At 36.8% G+C, this 23,752-nt stretch overlaps 1 pseudogene; it reads right to left on the bottom strand.

Moving 5' to 3' along the window:
- LOC112649080 (dynein light chain 1, cytoplasmic-like) overlaps positions 1-23,752 on the bottom strand; it is a 179,861-nt pseudogene that overhangs the window by 95,874 nt on the left and 60,235 nt on the right.

The following is a 23,752-nucleotide window of genomic DNA, read 5'->3' as shown; positions in this document are numbered from 1 at the left end:
TCTGACTGTCATTTTCAGTTAATGACCTTGAGAAAGTTAACCCAATTATTCTAAAATTTACAGGCTTTGAGAAACAGTAAAATAAAAAAACTAATGTTATAGACTAAAATGGACATTAATGAGTGCACTTGTGATGAGCACCAGGTGTTGTATAGAAGTGTTGAATCACTATACTGTATATCTGTATATCTGAAGCTAATATTGCACTATGTTAACTGCAATTTAATAAAAACTTAAAAAAACATATGTTTGTAATCCCCAAAGAGCCTGGTGCAATGCTTTACATTGTGATAAAAGCTGAATTTTACATACTCAATAAATGTTTGCTGAAATAATTCTAAAAAAATAAATAAAAAATAATTCAGCCCAAAAAAATAAAATGTTCCCAGCTTCTTATTTCACCAGGTAAAGATACAATAAAACCCCACCAATAAATGCATGAAGAACTATCAATTATCATCACCATCTATGGCAGGTACTGCTAGTTGCCTACTCAATATCTATTTCCTTTCTTCCTCACTTATAGAATCTCAAGTTTTGTTCACAGACACAACACACCCAGCTAAAATACATTTATCAGTCTCCTTTGTACCTAGGAGTAGCCATAAAATACAGTTCTGGGCAATGAGATATAAGGGAGAGTCTGCTGGGATTTCTGGAAGGCTTTTGCATTCCTAATATAGGCAGCCACCTTCCTTGCTGTGTCCTTTTTTTTTTTTTTTTCGTACTTGGATATGAGGCTGGGGTTGGAGCAGCCATCTTGTGACATGTGATGGAATAAAGATAGAAGTTATATGCTAAGAAATCAGAGGAGAAGATGAAAAGAAGCGTAGGTTCTTAACAGCATTTGAACCCACCTTATCAATTTTGGTTTACTGCAGGACTTCTCATGAGAGAAAATGCCCCCCCTTTTTTAAACCATTATTTTCTAGGTTTCTGTAACTAATGATGAAATGTAATTCTGATTACAGTTCAGCATTTTGTAAAATAAAGGATATTTTATACTCAGAAGTGTCTTGCTTTGCTTTCTCCATAAAAGATATCTTCTTTTCTCTATATTCTTCCATCCCTAGCATCCTGTCAGGGCATTTTTAGTTCTGTGCACCTTGGCAACAGCTTCTACCTTCTGCTATAGAATTGCTTAGGTTTATGTATGATATCTCCTAGATGAGTCTTGCCCTACTTCTAGATATTTCTTTCAGTTGGGCACACCCCCCAAGGTTTTTCTAAATAGATGTTCCCGTTGATGCTTCCAAACCTGTATTCTCATGGGCTAAGAAAGAATGAATATGTCCTCTGCCATTTGTTCCTTAAAACTTTTATTTTCTTCTGCTTCAGAATTTTCTAGTTTTGTGTAACTTGTGAAACAGAATAGAAGAAAGCATCCTTTTTCGACTTCTTTCTTTGAAGCATTAGTATATACCTCAATAGTTGAATGTTGATCTCTTATTTCACTAATCCTTTGAAGCAGTCCCAGCTGAGTTGTATTTCAAAGAGCATTTTATTTTTATATTTTGACGGCATGGTATTTATAGAATGATAATTATAACTTCATTGTAGATTGTATCCTTTGTCCAAGAGTTTAAAAAATATTCATTAAGATTCTTCGTTTTACTTTGAATTTTATTTTTTATAATAATAGTCTGAATTTTTTTCTTGTTATTATATCTGACTGATATATTTGTGTCTAACATCTAATTTTAATTTTATCATATCATTTACTTTATAAATGTATTTTGTAAGTATTGTATAGACGAATTTATCTTTAAATCCAACCTGAGTCTTTTCTTTTAATAAGGCGATTCATTTTAAGTTTATTCTTGGAACTGAAAAGTTTGTTCTTACTTTATCATCTTATTTTGTGTTTCTCTCATATCTATTTTCTTTTTAATAGAAAATATTTGCTGGTAGCATAACAATGTTGGATTTCAAGCTCTATGATAAAGCTATCGTCATCAGGACAGCATGATGCTGGCACAAAAACAGACACATAGATCAATGGAACAGAATAGAGAACCCAGAAATAGACCCTTAACTCTATAGTCAACTAATCTTGACATACCAGGAAAGAATATCCAATGGAAAAAAAAAACAGTCTGTTCAATAAATGGTGTTGGGAAAATTGGACATCCACATGCAGGAAAATGAAACTGGGCCATTCTCTTACACCATACACAAAAACATGTTCAAAATGGATGAAAGACCTAAATGCATAACAGGAAACCATTAATTTCCTAGGGACAAACACAGGCAGCAACTTCTGTGACCTCAGCCACAGCAACTTCTTAAAAGATACGTCTCCAAAGTCAGGGGAGACAAAGGCAAACATGAGCTATTGGTATTTCTTCAAGATAAAAAGACTTTTGCACAGCAAAGGAAACAGTGGACAAAAGCAAAAGACAACTAACAGAATGGAAGAAGGTATTTGCAAATGACATATCAGATAAAAAGCTAGTATCCAAAATATATAAAGAACTTATTAAACTCAACACCCAAAGAACAAAGAATCCAATCAAGAAATGGGTAGAAGATATGAACAGACATTTCTCAAAGAAGACATGCAAATGGCCAGCAGGCACACGAAAAAATACTCTACATCACTTGGCATCAGGAAAAAGCAAATTAAAACTACAATGAGATGCCACCTTACACCAGTCAGAATGGCTAAAATTAACAGACAGGAAACGATAGATGTTGTTGAAAATGTGGAGAAAGGGGAACCCTTTTACATTGCTGGTGAGAATGCAACTGGTGTAGCCATTCTGGAAAACAGTATAGAATTTCCTCAAAAAGTTAGAAATAGAGCTACCCTATGACCCAGCAATTCCACTACTAGGTATTTACCCCAAGGATACGAATGTAGTGATTTGAGAGTTCCCCTGTACCCCAATATTCATATGTTCACAATAGCCAAACTATGGAAAGAGCCTGGATGTCCATTGACAGATGAATGGATAAAGAAGTGATGTATATATTCAATGGAATACTCAGCTATCAATTTTTGTTTACCATTTGCAATGATGTGGATGGAACTGGAGGGTATTATTCTGAGTGAAATAAGTCAAACAGAAAGATAATAATCATATGATTTCACTTGTATTGAAATTTAAGAAACAAATTGGAGGAGCATAGGAGAATGGTAAGGGAGTAAAATGACAAAATAAGAGAGAGAGATAAACCATAAGAGACTCTTAATCATAGGAAATAAACTTAAGATTGCTGGAGGGGAGGGTGGTGAGGAGATGGGGTCACTGGGTGACAGGCATTAAGCAGGGCACATGATGTAATGCCACTAGATGTTATATAGAACTAATGAATCACTGAACTGTACCTCTGAAACTAATAACATACTATATGTCAATTAATTGAATTTAAATTAAAGAAAAAACATAACTTCTGTAGAATTATTGCCTAACCATTTAGCTATTCAGATATGGGAACTTCCATAAGAAGTCAGAATTAAATTTAAAAATAAGAATATAAGTAAGTTATAAACAAATTAATTCATTTAAAAAACTGAGTTGAGAAGACATCATCTATAAATGGCAGGGAATATAGATGTCATAAATTTAACCTAGGCACGTTATTAAACAAATAAATAGCAACAACAAAAACCTTTAGGAGGAAAATCAAGACCCATATTTGCTCTAACATATTATCTAAAATATCTGTAACAGAAATTTAAGAAATATGCAAAGAAACAAAAAAATATGCCCCATACTCAGGGGAAAAAATCAGTGAATACAAAACAGTCTCACTCCCTTTTTTTAAAGGAAGCTCCATGCCCATAATGATGGCCAATGCAAGATCTGAATTCATGACCCTGAGATCAAGACCTGAGCTGAGATCAAGAGTTGGGTGCTTAAGCAGCTGAGCCACTCAGGCACCCCTACAAAATGGTCTCTGAGTGGACTAAAAACTACAGAACACTTCTGAAAGAAATTGAAGAAGACACAAAGAGATAGAAAAATATCCCATGCTCATGGATTGGAAGAATTAATATTGTGAAAATGTCAATGCTACCCAGGGCAATTTACACAGTGAATGCAATCCCTATCAAAATACCATGGACTTTCTTCAGAGAGTTGGAACAGATTATCTTAAGATTTGTGTGGAATCAGAAAAGACCCTGAGTAGCAACGGGAATATTAAAAAGGAAAACCAGGGCCGGGGGCATCACAATGCCAGATTTCAGGTTGTACTACAAAGCCGTGGTCATCAAGACAGTGTGGTACTGGCACAAAAACAGACACATAGATCAGTGGAACAGAATAGAGAAACCAGAAGTGGACCCTCAACTTTATGGTCAACTAATATTCGATAAAGGAGGAAAGACTATCCATTGGAAGAAAGACAGTCTCTTCAATAAATGGTGCTGGGAAAATTGGACATCCACATGCAGAAGAATGAAACTAGACCACTCCCTTTCACCATACACAAAGATAAACTCAAAATGGATGAAAGATCTAAACATGAGACAAGAATCCATTAAAATCCTAGAGGAGAACACAGGTAACACCAGTTTTGAACTTGGCCACAGCAACTTCTTGCAAGATACATCTATGAAGGCAAGGGAAACAAAACAAAAATGAATTATTGGGACTTATTCAGGATAAAAAGCTTCTGCACAGCAGAAGAAACAGTCAACAAAACTAAAAGAGTACCAACAGAATGGGAGGAGATATTTGCAAATGACAGATAAAAGGCTAGTATCCGAGATCTATAAAGAACTCATTAAACTCAACACCCAAGAAACAAACAATCCAATCATGAAATTGGCAAAAGACAATCACACAGAGGAAGACATACAAATGGCTAACAAGCACATGAGAAAATGCTCCACATTACTTGCCATCAGGGAAATACAAATCAAAACCACAATGAGATACCACCTCACACCAGTGGGAATGGAGAAATTTAACAGGACAGGAAACAACAAATGTTGGAGAGGATGTGGAGAAAGGGGAACCCTCTTGCACTGTCGGTGGGAATGTGAACTGGTACAGCCACTCTGGAAAACCATGTGGAGATTCCTCAAAGAGTTAAAAATAGATCTGCCCTACGACCCAGCAATTGCACTGCTGGGGATTTACCCCAAACATACAGATGCAATGAAAAGCTAAGACACCTGAACCACAATGTTCATAGCAGCAATGTCCACAATAGCCAAACTGTGGAAGGAGCCTCGGTGTCCATTGAAAGATGAATGGATAAAGAAGATGTGGTATATTATATAATGGAATATCATTCAACCGTTAGAAACGACAAATACCCACCATTTGCTTCGACATGGATGGCACTGGAGGGTATTATGCTGAGTGAAGTAAGTCAATTGGAGAAGGACAAACATTATGTGGTCTCATTCATTTGAGGAATATAAAAAATAGTGGAAGGGAATAAAGGGGAAAGGAGAGAAAATGCGTGGGAAATATCAGAGAGGGTGACAGAACATGACAGACACCTCACTCTGGGAAAGGAACAAGGGGTAGTGTAAAGGGAGGTGGGCAGGGGGATGGGGTGTCTGGGTGTTAGGCACTGAAGGGGGCACTTGGCCGGATGGGCACTGGGTGTTATGCTATATGTTGGCAAATTGAACTCCAGTAAAAAAATAAAATAAAATAAAACATAGAAAAATGTAGGATTAGGATTTTTAACTTATATTAAACAATTTATATTATACCACTGTTTCTTTATGTTCATCCTTGCCTGCCATTTGGATAAATTACTAGTATAGGAAGTAAGTTAGGTAATTCCTAACGACATTAACTCTCAAACACATGAACATACAGGGTGGCATTTCACTGTGACAGAATCTCATTTTACAAATTTGTTATGTAGGTGGCTTTCTGGGATGTTTTCCTCATACATTCTCAAAATCAAGTTGAGGAGAAGGTCAAATTTTCCACTTCTTGTTTTTCAATATTGCCTTGTTAAATTAATTAAGTATAACAGATCCATAATTGTTTAGCAACTAAGCCTAAGGGGATATTGCTCTCCTTCTTTCCTTCTTTTTTTTCCTTTATCCTTGCTTTCTACCTCTTCTTAATTTGTTCTTCGTATTCTTTTCTTAGGATCACTTTTACTAAAATATAGTGTTTTATTTTTCTTGTATTTGTTTCTAAATTATATGTAAGATTTTTATATTCTGTGTCTGCCCACATTTCTCACCATCAACAGATGAAATATTTTACAATGAATCATAGGCAAATTAATATCCAAATAACCAAACTGTTTTCTTCTAATACATCATTATCTTTCAGTTAGGGACTGAATGTTCGTTTCCTTCCAAAGTAAACGTGTTGACATCTTAACTTCCAATGTGATGGTATTAGGAGATGGGTTTTAGGAGGTGATTAGAGCATAACAGTGGAGACCTCATGAATGGTACGAGTGTCCTTATAAAAGACACTCTAGAGAGCTCCCTCACTCCTTACGCCCTGTCAGGACACAGCAAGAAGATGCTGTCTGTGAACCAGGAAGTATGCCCTCACCAGACACTGACTCTGCTGGTGCAATGATTTTAGACTTCCAGGCCTCCACTCCAGAACTGTGAGAAATAAATGTTTGTTGCTTAGCCACCCAGTTTATGGAAGTTTGTTATAGCAGCCCAAAGAGATCAAAATAGTATATGAATATATATATACATATACAATATGTATATGTATGTATGTGTGTATAAAAATCTCTCTTTTTATATTGGTTTATAACTTCTAAAGTGATTTTACATATATACTTTATTTCTACCTGATAATAATAAGACTACCTAGTAGTCTTTTACTAGGGCAAGTATCATTAGTGCTTTCTTTCCTACTAAGAGCTTAATTGTCAAAGAAGTTGTGTCATGTCAAAGTCCACAGAGCTAGAACAAGGGCTGTCAGTTTTCTGAGTCCAGTGCCTTTTCTCAAGCAATAGCATATTTTCTTATAGTCTAGTGAATATCCATACATGAAAAAGATCAGTGAAATAATATGTAAGTGACATTCAGAAACATATTATTGAATAGGTTATGTAAATCTTCAAGAGGAAGAATATATTATATAGCATTTTCCATGTTTATCCAACCCCTGAAACTCTGTTCTGTGACACATCTATTAACATGTCCCAGGAGAGTGTTTTCTATTATTTATGTATATTTTTATTGGAGTTCGATTTGCCAACATACAGTATAACACCCAGTGCTCATCCCATCAAGTGCCCCCCTCAGTGCCCGTCCTCAAATCACCCGTTCCCCAGATTACCTCCCCTTCCACTACCCTTTGTTCATTTACCAGAGTTAGGAGTCTCTCATGTTTTGTCACGCTCTTTGATTTTTCCAACTCATTTTGTCTCCTTTCCCCTATAATCCCTTTCACTATTTTTATACTCCCCATATGAGTGAAACCATATAATGATTGTTTTTCTCTAATTGACTTATTTCATTCAGCATAATACCCTCCAGTTCCATCCATGTTGAAGCAAATGGTGGGTATTTGTCATTTCTAATGGCTGAGTAATATTTCTTTATATATATATATATATATATATATATATATATATATATATATACCCCACATCTTCTTTACCCATTCATCTGTCAAAGGACATTGTGGCTCTTTCCACAGTTTGGCTATTGTGGACATTGCTGCTATAAACATTGGGGTGCAGGTGTGCTGCTGTTTCAATGCATCTGTATCTTTGGGGTAAATACCCAGTAGTGCAATTGCTGGGTCGTAGGGTAGATCTATTTTTAACTCTTTGAGGAACCTCCACACAGTTTTCCAGAGTGGCTGCACCAGTTCACATTCCCACCAACAGTGCAAGAGGGTTCCCCTTTCTCCACATCCTCTCCAACATTTATTGTTTCCTGTCTTGTTAAATTTCACCATTCTCACTGGTGTAAGGTGGTATCTTATTGTGGTTTTGATTTTTATTTCCCTGATGGCCAGTGATGCGGAGCATTTTTAGGCGTTTCTTCTAATACTTATTTGCAATTATAACCTTCCCATAAATTACAATGCAGAATGCAGGAAACAATGAACAATATGTATCCCCATCAGCAGTCTTCATTTCTGATTGTAACTGTTATTAATTAGGTGTACTAATAACTAAAAAATCATGTTACGTATTTGTAGTGTATAAAACTTTACAATATTCTTTTATGAATTAAGCTAAAACTTTGAGATTTAGACAACTTCATTAGATTTTAGGATCTCATTTTTGTTTTCAAATATCTTCTGAGGAATGTCTTCTATATCTAAAGTGTCCTGTTTTGATTCTTTTATATAATTATTGAGGTATAATTGATATAAACTGCACATAGTAAAAATTTAGTGGATTTTGACATAGAAATACGCCCATGGAGCCATCACCACACTGAAGATTATAAACATATTCATCACCCCTAAAAGCTTCCACTTGCTCATTTCTTATTCCTCCCTCTAGCCAAACCTCCAACTTCTGTCCAGGTCTGTAGGTCCACTGGTCTCCTTTCTGTCAATATACATTAGTTTGTCTTTCTAGAATTTTATGTAAATGGAATAATATTCTTTTTGGTCTGGTTACTTTCACTCCACATAATTATTTTGATATTCATCCATGCTGTTATGTATATAAATACCTAATTCCCTTTTATTGCTGAGCACTATTCTATATATTTACCTGTTCATGAACTTTGGGCTGTTCACCTTTGGGGCTATTACAAAGAAAGCAGCTATAGACATTTCTCCACATGTGTTCGGTGTGGACATATGTTTTAATTTCTCTGGGTTAATTACCTACAGGTGGAATAGCTGATTTATATAGTAGTAGTATGTTTAACATTATAAGATATTATAAAGCTGTTGTCCAACTATGCTTTACAAATTTACACTCCCACTAGGAGTGTTTCAGTTTCTCTGCATTCTTGCCAACACTTGGTAAAGTTAGTGTTTTTAGTTTTACCCATTCTAATAGGTCTTTAGTAATACCTAGTTGTGGTTTTAATTTGCACTTTCCTGATGACTAATTCATATGTTTATTTGTCATTTGTATATCTGTTTTAGAGATACATCTGTTCAAATTATTCGTCCCTTTTTCATTGAGGCCTTTGTCTTCTTATTGATTCATAATAGTTGTTTATAAGTTCTAGTTATAAGTCCTTTGTTAGGATTGGGATTTGTATTCCAAACTACAGCTTGCTTTTTCATTTCTTAATAGTGTCCTTTGAAGAGCAAACACTTTATTTATGACTTGGGGCTCAATCTCAGGACCCTGAGATCATGATCTGAGCTGAAGGCAGACACTTGACTGACTGAGCCACCCAGATGCCACTTCCTACTTTTATGTTGCAACTAAGAAACCCAAGATTACTAAATCATAATTCTGTTTACCTCTAGAAATTTTACAGTGTTAGCTCTTGAAATGAGGTTTATAATCCAATTGAGTTAATCCCCCTTTTAAAAAAAGATTTTATTTATTTATTCATGAGAGACAGAGAGATAAGCAGATACATAGGCAAAGAGAGAAGCAGGCTCAATGAAGGAAGCCCAATGTGGGACTCAACCCTGGGACTCCAGGCCGAAGGCAGATGCTCAACCACTGAGCCACCCAAACGTCCCTCCCCCTTTTTTTCAAGTTAATTTTAGTGCAGGGCGTGAGATAAATGCCTATCTTCCTTTTTCTCTTCTTCTTTCAGTTTTATTATGGCTATCAAATCTTTCCAGTACTATTTGTTGAAAAGGCTTCTAAGTTTATTTAAAATATTTAATTATCTTAGCAACTTTGTCAAGAATCAAGTTGAGCCTATATGTGTAGGTGTATTTCTGGACTTGATATTATTTTTTATTGATTTATTTGCCTCTCTATACCAACATAATACTGCCTTGATTACTGTAGTTTTATAGGAAGTTCTAAAATCACATAGCATAGGGCAGCCCTGGTGGCTCAGTGGTTTAATGCTGCCTTCAGCCCAGGGCGTGATCCTGGAGGCCCAGGATGGAGTTCCACGTCAGGCTCCCTGCATGGAGCCTGCTTCTCCCTCTGCCTGTGTCTCTTCCTCTATTTCTCTCTCTGTGTCTCTCGTGAATAAATAAATAAACAAATATTTAAAAAAATAAAATCACACAGTATAAGTTCTCAAAATTTGTTCTTTTCTTCCCACAGGTATTTTGCTTATTTTAGAACTTTGAATTTCCATTTGAACTTTATAATCCACTTGTCAATTTCTGAAAAAGTTGGTATTTTGATAGAGATTTTGCTGAATTTATAGATCAAATTGGAGAGAATTAATACTTTATCAATAATTGAGTCTCTTAATTCATAAAAATGATATATTTATTTAGGTCTTTTAAATAACTCTCAAAAATGCTTTATACTTTTCAATGTACAGTTTTTTTAATAATAAATTTATTTTTTATTGGTGTTCAATTTGCCAACATACAGAATAACACCCAGTGCTCATCCCGTCAAGTCAATGCACAGTTCTTGCACATAGGTTGTCAAATGTATTAGTAGGTATGAATAAATTTATTACTATTATAACTGGTATGTTTTTGTTTGAATATATGATTTCTCATTGTTATTATGTAATAATACAAATTATATTTTGGTGATCTTGAATCAGTTTTGCTTAACATTTTATATCTGTTTTTGCATCTCTTTGAAGACTTTACAGGATTCTATACACAGATGAAGTTATTCTGTGGCCATAAAGAATTTTACTTCTTCCTTTCCAATCTGGATGAATTTATTTCTTTTGTATGCCCCATTGCAATAACTAGAGCTTCCACTCTAATGTTAATTGAAGTAGTAGAAATGAACATTCTTTGTTATCATATGAGAAAAGCATTCAGTCTTTCACAATTAAGTATGATCTTAGCCATATGTTTTGCCATAGTACATTATAAGGTTGAGGAAGTTCCATTTTATTCCAGTTTGCTCAGAATTTTTATCGTGAATGGATGACAGTTTTTATCAAAAACTTCTTCTGCATCTACTGAGATTACCATACTTTTTTTCTTATTTTGAATTTCTTAATATCCATTGAATTTCAAATGTTAAATCAACCTTGACTTTTTTAACTTTAAATGCAATTGGCCAACATACAGTACATCATTAATTTCAGATATGGTTTTCATTAATTCACCAGTACTCATCACATCATGTGTCTTCCTAAATGCCCATCATCCAGGTACCCCATCCCTCCAACTACCTCCCCTTCAGCAACCCTTGGTTTGTTTCCCAGAGTTAGGAGTCTTTCATGGTTGTCTTCCTTTCTAATTTTTCCCCATTCAATTCTACTCTTTGCTTTAAAGTCCCTTTCACTATTTATTACATTCTAAATGTGAGTGAAACCATATGATGATTGTCTTTCTCCTACTGACTTATTTCACTCAAAATAATACCCTCCAGTTCCATCCATATGGAAGTAAATGGTAGATATTCATCCTTTCTGGTGGCTGAGTAATATTACTATATATATATATATATATATATATATATATATATATATATGCCACTTCTTCTTTATCCTTTCATCTGTTGAAGGACATCTCAGCTCCTTCCATAGTTTGGCTATTGTGGACATTGCTGATATGAATATTGGGGTGCAGATGCCCTTTCATTACAATACATCTGTGTCTTTGGAGTAAATAGCCAGTAGTGCAGTTGCTGGGTCATAGGGTAGCTCTATTTTAACTTTTGAGGAAACTCCACAATGTTTTCTGGAATGGCTGCACCAGCATGAATTCCCACTAACAGTGTAAGAGGGTTTCCCTTTCTCCATATCCTTGCTAAAATTTGTTGTTCCCTGTCTTGTTCATTTTAGCCATTCTCACTTGTGTGAGGTGGTATCTCATTGTGGTTTTGATTTGAATTTATTTGATGGCAAGTGATGTGGAGCATTTTTTCATGTGCCTGTTGGCCGTTTGTATGTCTTCTTTGGAGAAATGTCTGTTCATGTTTTCTGCCCACTTCTTGACTGGATTGTTTTGTTTCTTGGGTGTTGAGTTTGATAAGTGCTTTATAGATCTTGGATATTAGCCCTTTATCTGATATACCATTTACAAATATCTTCTCCCATTCTGCAGGTTGCCTTTTAGTTTTGTTTACAATTTCCTTTGCTGTGCAGAAGCTTTTTATCTTGATAAAGTTCCAATAGTTAATTTTTACTTTTGTTACCCTTGCCTTTAGAGACATGTCTTGCAAGAAGTTGCTGCAGCTGAGGTCGAAGAGGATGCTGCCTGTGTTCTCTAGAATTTTGAAGGATTCCTCTCACATTTAGGTCTTTCACCCATTTTGAGTTTATCTTTGTGTATGGTGTAAGAGAATGGTCCACTTTCATTCTTCAGCATGTGGCTGTCCAATTTTCTCAACACTATTTATTGAAGAGACTGTTTCCATTAGGTATTCTTTCCTGATTTGTTGACGATTATTTGACCATAGAGTTGAGGGTCCATTTCTGGGTTCTCCATTCTGCTCCATTGATCTATGTGTCTGTTTTTGTGTCAGTACCATGCTATCTTGATGATCACAGCTTTATAGTATAGCTTGAAGCTAGGCATTATGATGTCTCCATCTTTGGTTTTCTTTTTCAACATTCCTCTTGCTATTTGGGATCTTTTCTGGTTCCATACAAATTTTGGGATTATTTATTCCAGTTATGTGAAAAATGTACATGGTGTTTTGGTAGTGATCGCATTGAATGTGTAGATTGCTCTGGGTAGCATAGACATTTTAAAAATATTTATTTCTCCAACCCATAAGCAAGGAACATTTTTCCATTTCTTTGTGTCTTCAATTTCTTTCATAAGTGTTTTATACTTTTCAGTATACAGATATTTTACCTCTTTGTGTAGGTTTATTCCCAGGTATCTTATGGTTTTGGTGCAGTTGTAAATGGGATCAATTCATTGATTTCTCATTCTGCTGCTTCATTATTGGTGTATAGAAATGTGGGTTGATTTTATATCCTGCAATTGCTGATTTCATGTAAAAGTTCTAGTAATGTTTGGTGTAATCTTTTAGGATTTCTACACCTAGTATCATGTCATCTGCAATTAGTGAAAGTTTGACTTATTTCTTGCTAATTTGGGTGATTTTATCTCTTTCCGTTGTCTTATTGTTGAGTCTAAGACTTCCAGTACTATGTTGAATAACAGTGGTGAGTGTAGACATTTCTGTGGTGTTCCTGACCTTAGGGAAAAGCTCTCAGTTTTTCATCATTGAGGACAATATTAGCTGTGGGTCTTTTGTATATGGCCTTTATGATATTGAGCTATGTTCCTTCTTTCCCTGCTTTCTTGAAGGTTTTTATCAAGAAAAGATGAAGTATTGTGTTGAATGCTTTTTCTGCATCTATAGAGGATAATATGGTTTTTATTATTTCTTTTATTAATGTGTTGTGTCATGTTTATTGAGTTGCAGATATTGAACCAGCTCTGCTGCCCAGGAATAAGTCCACTTGATTATGGTGAATAATCCTTTTACTGGACTGTTGGATATGATTAGCTAATTTCTTGTTGAGAGTTTTTTTAAAGATTTTATTTATTTATTCATGAGAGAGAGAGAGTGGGAGGCAGAGACAGAGGGAGAGGCAGGGGGATTCAATCCCATGATATGGGGAACATGACCTGAGCCTAAGGTGCTCAACTGATTGTACCACCCAGGCACCCCTTGTTGAGAATTTTTGTATCTAAGTTTATCTGGGATATTGGACTGTAACTCTTCTTTTTAGTGGAGTCTTTTTCTGGTTTTGGAATTGAGATAATGCTGGCCTTGTAGAATGAGTTTGGCAGTTTTCCTTCCATTTCTATTTTTTGACACAATTTCAGAAGAATAGGTATTGACTCTTCTTTAAATGTTTGGTAGAATACCCCTGGGAATCCACCCTCCCCTGGGACTCATGTTTGTCAGGAGATTTTTGATTACTGATTCAATTTATTTACTTATTATGGGTCTGTTCAAGTATTCTATTTCTTCTTGTTTTAGTTTGGGTAGTTTATATCTTTCTAGGAATTTATCCACTTCTTCCAGACTGCCTAATTTGTTGTCATATAATTGCTCCCAATATTTTCTTATAATTGTTTCTATTTCTGCATTGTTGGTTGTAATTTTTTGTTTTTCATTTGTGAGAGACACAAATTTGTCTTTCATTTGTGTCTTTCATTTTATTTATTTGGATCCTCTCTCTCTCTCTCTCTCTCTCTCTCTCTCTCTCTTCTTTTTGATAAGTCTGCTTAGTGGTTTGTCAATTTTATTAAGTCTTTCAAAGAAACAGCTCCTGGTTTCCTTGATATGTTCTACTGTTTTTAAATTTCTATATCATTTATTTTTTATTTAATCTTAATTATTTTCCTTATTCTGCTTGTTTTTTATTTATTTGCCAATCTTTTTCCACCTCCTTTAGGCGTTAGGTTAGGTTGTGTGTTTTCTTGTTTGAAGAAGGCCTGTATTGCTACATTCTTTCTTCTTATGGCTGCCTTTGTTATGTCCCAAACATTTGGACTGTCTGTGTTTATTGTCATTTGCTTTTATGTCTTTTTAAGATTTCTTCTTTAATTTCCTAGTTAACCCACTCATTCTTTGGTGGGATGTTCTTTAACCTCCATGTATTTGTGGTCTTTTTAAATTTTTTCTTGTGGTTGACTTCAAGTTTTATAGTGTTGTGGTCTGAAAATATGCATGGTATGATCTCAATCATTTTGTACTGGTTGAAGCCTGATTTGTGACCAGTATGTGATCTATTCTGGAGAATGTTCCATCTGGTCCAGCGTGTCATTCAAAGCCTTTGTTTTCTTGTTGATGTTCTGTTTAGATGAGCCGTCCATTGCTGTCAGTGGGGGTATTAAAGTCCCTACTATTATTGTATTATTATCAATGAGTTTCTTTATGTTTCCTATTAGTTGATTTCTATATTTGGTTGCTCCCAAGTTAGGGGAATAAATATTCACAATGGTTAGATCTTCTTGCTGGCTAGACCCCTTTATTATGATATAGTGCCTTTCACCATCTCTTATAATCACTGGTTTAGAAACTAGTTTGCGTGATATAAATATCACTATTACAGCTTTTTTAATGTCCATTGGCATGACAAATGGTTCTATACTCCCTCATTTTCAATATGTAGGTGTCTTTGGGTCTAAAATGAGTCTCTTGTAAGCAGCAAATCAGTGAGTCTATATTTTTATCCATTCTGATATCCTATGTCTTTTGATTGGAGCACTTAGTCCATTTACGTTCAGAGTGATTATTAATAGAGATGAATTTAGTGCCATTGTATTACCTGTATAGTCACTGTTCCTATAGTTTGTCTCTGTTCCTTTCTAATCTTTGTTGCTTTCAGTCTTTCTTTCTTGCTCAGAGGGTCCTCTTTAACATTTCTTGCAGAGCTGATTCAGTGTTCACAAACTGGTTTAGTTTTTGCTTATCTTAGAAACTCTATCTCTCTTTCTATTATGAATGATACCCTTGTTGGATAGAGTATTCTTGGCTGTATATTTTTCCCATTTAGCATGTTGAACATATCATCCCACTGCTTTCTGGCTTGCCAAGATTCTGTGGACAGGTCTGCAGCTAAACTTATGTGTCTCTCCTGTAGGTTAGGACCTTTGGTCCCTTGTTGCTTTCAGAATTTCCTCTTTATCTTTGTATTTTACAAATTTCACTATGATATGTATTTATGTTGACCTATTTTTGTTAATTTTTGAGGTGGGTTCTCTGTGCCTCTTGGACTAAAATGCTTGTTTCCTTCCCCAGATTAGATAACTTCTCATCTATAAATAATTTCTTCAAATAAAACTTCTGCCCCATTTTCCCACTCTTCTTGTGTGACTCCTATGATACAGATATTATTGTGCTTTGTGGAATCTCAGAACTCCCTAAGTCTATATTTATGAAAACTGAAAAGTTTTATTTCCCTCTTTTTTTCAGTTTCATTATTGTGCATAATTGTATCTTCTCTATCACCTCTTCAATCCTCTGCTTCTCCCATCCTCATTGTGATTAAATCCAGTCAGTTTTGCATCTGTTATAACATTTTTAAATTTGTCCAACTAGCTTTTAGCTCTTTTATCTCTGCAGCTAGGTTTTCTATGGTGTAGTGATGCTTCTTTCAAACCCAGCTAGTATTTTTATGACTGTTGTTCTAAATTCTTGTTCAGATAGATTACTTTTATCTCTTTTGAGCACATCCCTGGCTGTGATTTCTTCTTGATCTTTGTTTTGCAGAGAATTCCTCTGTCTTGTTATTTTGTCTAGGTTTCTGTCTTTTGCATATTATGAAAGCTTGCTATATTTCTTGCTCCTGAGAGTAATACTATATTAAAAAACATTCCTACACCGTACAGGATCTGGCACTTCAGGAAGTGTTTTTGGTGTATGCTGTTATGTTTTGGCTGTTCATCCCACAGATCAGGCCTCTGTATAGTTCCTTCTTGCTTGCAGTGGGAAGTTTTTGGACCTTTAACTGTGTGTGCTTTGAACTGCTTATTAAGATAAAACTGGAAAAAAAAAACAGGCTTGATCTAAGAAAAAAGAATAGGAAAAAGGAACAGAAAAGCAAGCAAACAAACAACTTTAAGTCTGATTTAAAGAATAGGAAAGAAAGGGTGAAAAAAACTTGAAACCTGATCCAAAAAATGAGAAAAGGAAACAAACAAATCAACCAACAAATGAACAAAAACGTATAACCCTGATACCAAAGGAAAAAGAAGAAAAATAATCAAAGAAAAAAAAGGAAAAAAAAAGAAATCTTGGTAGTGTTTCCACTAGAACTGAAGGTGACACTTTGGAGCATTCTATATTCAGTAGACTTGGTATATTCAGGGGCTTATTTAGGTCTTCTAAGAGAGGCCCATAGTACTGGCTTACAGTCAGACCTGCCTTTGCAAAAATGCTTCTGGGTGCAAGGAGGTGGTGGTTTGATGTAAGGGACTCCGGCCTCCACTGGAGATGCTGTTTCTCTCTGAAATCTGACCCGCTGATGGTCAGGGGGTGGAAGATGGCATCATGCCTCCTTCTAGTCACTGGGGACCGGAACTCATGGCAGTGCTGTTGAGGAGGCCCTCCCAGAAAAGGGAATCCTCTCTTCTCCTTTGTACCAGGCTTTTATCAGACCCCCACCCTTTATCTGTTTGTGCCCACCTATTGGCATGCCTGGTGGCACAGTTTTCCTAGGTTTTACCTCTGGCTGGTGGCTGGGATTCAAACCTCCACATCTTAAAGGACCTGGTGAAATGGGGGCCCAGTTCCCTCTCCTGGAGGAGAGCCTTGCACTGTGCCTGGTACCATTCTGTCCCACAAAAGCTGTCACACTCATGCACATGGTGGCTGGAGTCTATTGTGGCTCAAAGTGAAAAGTTGCAACCAGGTTTTCTGCCCGCTGTGCATGTACCTCTGTTCCCTGCTTTTAAATGGCCACTTAATGGCTCCTGGCAGGACTTTTGACCTTAGAGAGGCAAAATACCTTCTTCCAAACATACTGCAGGAAGGGGAGCATTTTCTCCCAGTGCAACCCAGGAGATCCCCTCACCAAGGCATATTGTGGAAACTCTACCTGCTGCTTTCTCTCCTACTCTCTCCCTTTCTGCCTGGCTTTGCTCCATGAAAAGAATTCCCTCCCCTTCACTGTACCATGGCTCTAAACCTTGCATCTACTGTATTCTCTCCCTCCAACTGTGTAGATTGTTTTCTTAAACCTCAATCAATTTCCTAGTTGTTAAAAATTATTTGGTATTGATTTAGCTGTGTTGATGGGATGAGGCAAACTCAGGATCCCCCTTCTATTCAACCACATTAACTAATTTCCCTAAAATTGTTATAGTTTCTTCCTTAAATGTTTGGCAAAATTACCAATGATGCTATTTTGTCCAGGAATTTTTCAATTGTTTGGAAGTTAAATAACACATATCTAAATAACCCGTGGGCCCAAGAAGAATTAATAAAATAATTAGAAATTAGTTTTTATTCAAATGAAAATGCCACATATACAATACTGTAGGATGCAACTAAAGGAGTATTTAAAAGAAAATGTTTAGTACTAAATACTCATATTAGAAAGAAAGACAGGTCTCAAGTCAACCACCTTTGATTCCACCTTAAACTAGAAAGTAACAAATTAAATAAATAAATTAAATAAATAGTAAAAAATATTGCATTATGTCCTTCACCCAGATGCCCCAAATGTTAATGCTTTAACATACTTGCTAGCCATTCTTTCCCCTCTCCTTCTCTCTGTAGAATTTCAGAATAAATTGAATACATGATGACACTTTACCTTTAAATACTTTAGTGGTAATTCTCTCCTCTCAAAAAAAAAAAGGTGGGAGGCTTTATCTTATATAACTACAGCACACTTACGAAAATCTGGAAATTAAGACTCACCTTATTTAGTTGTTGCTACTGTCATTCTAATGTCCAGGTCTCACTCAAAAATTACTCATTCTGTTTAGTTGCATGTGTCTTTAGCCTCCCTTAATACCAAACACATATTTTTTCTTATTTTTTTTCATTTTTTGTAAAGGCAGAAACTGAAAATTTGATAGAAAGTTTAAACGACTTGCAAGATCACAGATGATAAGCAGTAGAGCCAGGGTTAAATTACCCTTTGACTTCTCTTCTAGTTCTATTTTCACATTGAAATATATTCCTCCAATCTAGTGTGTGTGTGTGTGTGTGTGTGTGTGTGTGTGTTCTATAGGTTTCTCATCTATGTACAGAAAGACAGTTACTGTATCTTATCACATCACCTAAAGCAGTTCAGTAAAGATGGCAGTCATTCAATCATTGTCCACATTTGACTAGATTAACAAACTAACCTACATGCTTGCAATATGACCAAAATTTAATTATAGTTATTTCCATATGCTGGCTGATGACAGTCAACTTCCTTTTCTCCAATTGAAATGACTTCTTTAACAGAAAAAAAATCCTTGGTAAAATAAATTTATATGTGTATCAAACACAATTTGCTAGCCAAGAAGATGCTGTGACTATGTGCCCAATGCCTTGTTACCTGACTTAAACTATATTATGCTTCATCAAAGAAAAACTGTTTGCTTTTAAGAACTTACCTGAGAGATTATCCTTGTGAGTTTTAAGAGGTGTGAGTTCATTGACATTTTCAGTGTTATTTTTTCAAATGAACTTTACTTTCCTAATATTGAAATGAAGATATTTTTCCCTCATTCGCCGCCCAGCTAAGTAATGGAATGGGCAAAAGATGTTTGAAATTAAGTGGTCATAAGCAATTTATTACAGAGAAAGAAAAATAAAATCTTTAAAGAACTTAAATTCTTTCTCCCACACAAACACATAACCCATGCAAATTCTAACTTTCTTGCAATTCAAGGAAGTTCTACAATAGAGGAATAAGCCTCTTAACAAGATTGAATTTACTATTGTGCATGTTACAAGCTGAACAAACAGAGATTGGAGAAGGCTCTGTTCATTCATGTGCCTCCTTTAAAAAACAAATACCAGTTTAATATAAATGGAAATGAGGGCAACATTAGTGTGAACACAAATCTTGATCCACTGTAACCTAATAATGAAAGCCATACTTTTTTGAGGCTGGATAAATGGATAACGTCATCCATTTTAGAATCTGAATCATCACCATTTTGTTAAAATTTTCTTCCTTTATGGATTTTACTTTGCATTCTGGGATAAGGATAAACTCTAGTACTGAAAGTCTTGAATGTTTATATGCACAACTAAAATAGTATAATTAGGAATAATGATGCTGGATGCCTGAGTGGCTCAGTGCTTGAGTGTCTGCTTTTGGCTCAGGGCGGGATCCTGGTCCCGGGATTGAGTCCCACATTGGGCTCTTTGAGTGGAGCCTGCTTCTCCCTCTGCCTGTGTCTCTGCCTCTCTCTCTCTGTGTGTCTCTCATGAGTGAATAAATAAATCTTTTTTTAAAAAGGAATAATGATGCAAAAAAATTGTACAAACTTACAAAATAAAACCCAAAGGCCAGCTTTATAAAAATTCTGTCTTTATAATCTTTTATTATCAAACACCATAGCTAATGGTTGTACTCAAACATTTGCCCTGCTTCAAGGTGTGATCACAGCAGCATTATTATAGAAGTTTTGTTTGCAAACAGGCAGAACTGAAATCCTTCCCTTAATTTGGGAGATGAGAATATCTTAAGAATACAGGGAGATAGTTTTTCTTTTTCCTAACTCCAAAGGAAGAACTTCATATAATTCTATGTCTTAACAGCTTTTAAAAATACAAATAAAAATTAGCTTCCTGATTTGTAAAAAAAAGTTTTCATTATTAAAAGAGATTTTCTTATCTTTTATAACATAAATAAGTTAAATTAAAAAGTTACTTAAGGAGGAGGGGCAAGATGGCGGAAAAGTAGGGTCCCCAAATCATCTGTCCCCACCAAATTACCTAGATAACCTTCAAATCATCCTGAAAACATACGAATTCGGCCTGAGATTTAAAGAGAGAACAGCTGAAACGCTACAGTGAGAAGAGTTCATGCTTCTATCAAGGTACGAAGACGAGGAAAAAGAAATAAAGAAACAAAAGGCATCCAAGGGGGAGGGGCCCCGCGAGGAGCCGGGCTAAGGCCGGGGCGAGTGTCCCCAGGACAGGAGAGCCCCGTCCCGGAGGAGCAGGAGCTGCACCAACATTCCCGGCGGAAAGGCGCCTACAGGGAGTTGGAGCAGGACCCAGGAGGGCGGGGATGCCCTCGGGCTCCCTGGGACACTAACAGTCACCTGCGCCCCGGGTAGAGTGCGCCGAGCTCCCTAAGGGCTGCAGCGCGCACAGCGGGACCCAGAGCAGCTCGGAGGGGCTCGGGCGGCGGCTCCGCGGAGAGGGCTGCGGGGCGGGAGCGCGAATCCAACAGCGCAGACCGGGGGCACAGGGCGCCGGGGACAAAGCCCAGGATCCGGCCTCCCCACCCAGGACAGGCAGAGGCCAGGAGGGCCCAGGACAGCAAGGACGCTCCTGCCCTGAGCTGAGCAGATCAGCGGCCCCGCCCCGAGCCTCCAGGTCCTGCAGGCTGAGAGCTCCGTAGCTATAGCAGGAGCTGAATCCAGGGCTCCAGAGCCGGCCCGGCCACTGGGGCTGTTCCTCCTGGGGCCTCACGGGGTAAACAACCCCCACTGAGCCCTGCACCAGGCAGGGGCACAGCAGCTCCCCCAACTGCTAACACCTGAAAATCAGCACAACAGGCCCCTCCCCCAGAAGACCAGCTAGATGGACAACTTCCAGGGAAAGGCAAGGGACTCAAAGTATACAGAATCAGAAGATACTCCCCCGTGGTTTTTTTTTTTTTTATTGCTTCCCCCACCCTTTTTTTCCCTTTCTTTCTTTTTCTTTCTCTTTTTCTTCTCTTTATTCCTTTTTTTCTTCCTTCTTTCATTTTTCTTTTTCTCTTTTCTTTCCTTCTTTCTCTCCTCTCTTTTTCTCCATTTCCCAATACAACTTGTTTTTGGCCACTCTGCACTGAGTAAAATGACTAGAAGGAAAACCTCACCTCAAAAGAAAGAATCAGAAACAGTCCTCTCTCCCACAGAGTTACAAAATCTGGATTACAATTCAATGTCAGAAAGCCAATTCAGAAACACTATTATAAAGCTACTGGTGGCTCTAGAAAAAAGCATAAAGGACTCAAGAGACTTCATGACTGCAGAATTTAGATCCAATCAATCAGGCAGAAATTAAAAATCAATTGAATGAGATGCAATCCAAACTAGAAGTCCTAACGACGAGGGTTAACGAGGTGGAAGAACGAGTGAGTGACATAGAAGATAAGTTGATGGCAAAGAGGGAAACTGAGGAAAAAAGAGACAGACAATTAAAAGACCATGAAGACAGATTAAGGGAAATAAACGACAGCCTGATGAAGAAAAACCTACGTTTAATTGGTGTTCCCGAGGGCGCCGAAAGGGCCAGAGGGCCAGAATATGTATTTGAACAAATCATAGCTGAAAACGTTCCTAATCTGGGAAGGGAAACAGGCATTCAGATCCAGGAAATAGAGAGATCCCCCCCTAAAATCAATAAAAACCGTTCAACACCTCGACATTTCATAGTGAAGCTTGCAAATTCCACAGATAAAGAGAAGATCCTTAAAGCAGCAAGAGACAAGAAATTCCTGACTTTTATGGGGAGGAATATTAGGGTAACAGCAGACCTCTCCACAGAGACCTGGCAGGCCAGAAAGGGCTGGCAGGATATATTCAGGGTCCTAAATGAGAAGAACATGCAACCAAGAATACTTTATCCAGCAAGGCTCTCATTCAAAATGGAAGGAGAGATAAAGAGCTTCCAAGACAGGCAGGAACTGAAAGAATATGTGACCTCCAAACCAGCTCTGCAAGAACTTTTAAGGGGAACTCTTAAAATTCCCCTTTAAGAAGAAGTCCAGTGGAACAATCCACAAAAACAAGGACTGAATAGATATCATGATGACACTAAACGCAAATCTGTCAATAGTAACTCTGAATGTGAACGGGCTTAATGACCCCATCAAAAGTCGCAGGGTTTCACTGGATAAAAAAGCAGGACCCATCTATTTGCTGTCTACAAGAGACTCATTTAGACGAAGGACACGTACAGCCTGAAAATAAAAGGTTGGAGAATCATTTACCATTCGAATGGTCCTCAAAAGAAAGCAGGGGTAGCCATCCTTATATCAGATAAACTAAAATTTACCCCGAAGACTGTAGTGAGAGATGAAGAGGGACACTATCTCATACTTAAAGGATCTATCCAACAGGAGGACTTAACAATCCTCAATATATATACCCCGAATGTGGGAGCTGCCAAATATTTAAACCAATTAATAACCAAAATGAAGAAATACTTAGATAATAATACACTTATACTTGGTGACTTCAATATAGCTCTTTCTACCCTCGATAGGCCTTCTAAGCACAACATCTCCAAAGAAAGGAGAGCTTTAAATGACACACTGGCCCAGATGGATTTCACAGATATCTACACAACTTTACATCCAAACTCAACTGAATACACATTCTTCTCAAGTGCACATGGAACTTTCTCCAGAATAGACCACATATTGGGTCACAAATCGGGTCTGAACTGATACCAAAAGATTGGGATCGTCCCCTGCATATTCTCAGACCATAATGCCTTGAAATTAGAACTAAATCACAAGAAGAAGTTTGGAAGGACCTCAAACACGTGGAGGTTAAGGACCATCCTGCTAAAAGATGAAAGGGTCAACCAGGAAATTAAGGAAGAATTAAAAAGATTCATGGAAACTAATGAGAATGATGATACAACCGTTCAAAATCTTTGGGATGCAGCAAAAGCAATCCTAAGGGGGAAATACATCGCAATACAAGCATCCATTCAAAAACTGGAAAGAACTCAAATACAAAAGCTAACCTTACACATAAAGGAGCTAGAGAAAAAACAGCAAATAGATCCTACACCCAAGAGAAGAAGGGAGTTAATAAAGATTCGAGCAGAACTCAACGAAATCGAGACCAGAAGAACTGTGGAACAGATCAACAAAACCAGGAGTTGGTTCTTTGAAAGAATTAACAAGATAGATAAACCATTAGCCAGCCTTATTAAAAAGAAGAGAGAGAAGACTCAAATTAATAAAATCATGAATGAGAAAGGAGAGATCACTACCAACACCAAGGAAATACAAACGATTTTAAAAACATATTATGAACAACTATACGCCAATAAATTAGGCAATCTAGAAGAAATGGACGCATTCCTGGAAAGCCACAAACTACCAAAACTGGAACAGGAAGAAATGGAAAACCTGAACAGGCCAATAACCAGGGAGGAA

The sequence above is a fragment of the Canis lupus genome, chromosome X, assembly GCF_003254725.2.
Source record: "Canis lupus dingo isolate Sandy chromosome X, ASM325472v2, whole genome shotgun sequence".
NCBI classification, from domain to species: Eukaryota; Metazoa; Chordata; class Mammalia; order Carnivora; family Canidae; genus Canis; species Canis lupus.
This window is presented reverse-complemented; position numbering and strand designations above follow the sequence as displayed.